At 56.8% G+C, this 1,504-nt stretch overlaps 1 pseudogene; it reads right to left on the bottom strand.

The window, feature by feature from the left end:
• Positions 1–204: 204 nt before the first annotated feature.
• Positions 205–1,504, bottom strand: LOC149371587 (uncharacterized; annotated as a pseudogene).

Here is a 1,504-nt window from a genome sequence, read left to right as displayed (position 1 = left end):
TGCGCTCCAAAGCAAACATAACCGTTGGCCCCAACCGATTTTTAAAACACAAACTCATTACAGACACTGCGGCACCGGTGTCCACCAAAGCAAGAGTATTTACACAATTTACACTAACTGGCACTTTGTTTTTCAACATCACAGCAGGCGGAGGAATTGGCGAAGCTGAACGTTCTGCGACCTCACCCCCATCGGCCGCTCCCGCTAGTTTCCCGGCGGGGGCGAAGAAGAGCGCTGGCGTGGAGATGGGGACCGGCCCCGTCGCTGCGGTGGTGGAGTGAAGCTACGGTCAGAAGCGGGGGAGTCACTCCGGAAGGCACCAGGGCGAAGTGGCGGGGGAGGAGGTTGAACCAATGCAGCATTTTCCCGGACACCGGCCGACTGATTCCACACAGTGTTCTCCCGGAAACTGGCTGGTTGATTCCACGCAGTGTTGTCCCGGAAACTGGTCGAAGATCGGGTCCAGGAGCGTGAAGGCTGTGGTCGCCGGCGTTGGCAAAACCTCGCGATGTGTCCGCGGCGGCCGCAATGATAGCAAGTCGGCGACTCACGAAAACCGTAGGTATCGACGGGAGCGGGCGGTGCTCGGGAGTCGGAGGCAGCTGCAGGACGCACGTTGGGTGTACGGGGTACGGGTGTACCCCGGATGTACGGGGGCTCGGAGACACGATCGTAACTGTGGGAGTGCCGCTGATGGTCAGGAGGCCAGGTCCACGAGGCTTGGGGATCGGAAGGCGGTGGTTGGACTGCGCATTCGTGATACACAGGCGGTGGTGGTACGCCGACGCCTTGCAACTGCTTGCTCAACTCGTCGGCGACAACCCTGCGGACGAGCGTGGCAAGATCGTCATGGGCAGAATAGTCGACGCTAGCAACAGTGGTAACATTAGCAAGGCGCCCAAACTTCGGTGCAATTCGCCGCATTTTCAACGCCTCGAACGTGCGGCAATGCTGAATAACGTCAGACGTGCTGGTGAGGGTGTCCTTAGTGATCAGAAAATTATACACATCTTCAGCAATTCCTTTCAAAATGTGGCCAACCTTGTCCTCCTCGGTCATGCTTCTGTTCACAATTCGACAGAGACCGCAAGACTTCCTCGATGTATGTCGTACAGGTTTCTCCAGGCAACTGTGCTCGTTGAGATAGGGTGTTCTCTGCCTTGCGTTTCTTTGTGAGGGAGTCGCCGAAGCACTTTGCGATCTCCTCCACGAACTTAGTCCAGGTGGAGAAGGATTCTTCGTGGTTCTCGAACCACAGTAGTGCGGTACCGGTGAGATAAAAAAACACGTTGACGAGCTGCATGGTTGGGTCCCAGCGGTTGTATTTGCTGACCCGTTGGTAGTGTTTGAGCCAATCTTCAACGTCCTCGTCCACGCCGCCGGAAAACGTTCTAGGCTCACGCTGAGGAGGCCAGGAACTGGTCGATGCTTGGTGTTCACGGCCTGCGTTCGAAAGAGTACCAGCCGTACCCGAAGAAGGACCACTTCCGTCTTGGCTCGCCAT

Source organism: Amblyomma mixtum, chromosome 1, assembly GCF_055824585.1.
Source record: "Amblyomma mixtum isolate Tamu chromosome 1, ASM5582458v1, whole genome shotgun sequence".
Lineage (NCBI taxonomy): Eukaryota > Metazoa > Arthropoda > Arachnida > Ixodida > Ixodidae > Amblyomma > Amblyomma mixtum.
Note: the sequence above shows the minus strand (reverse complement) of the source record. Positions and strands in the feature narration are given on the sequence as shown.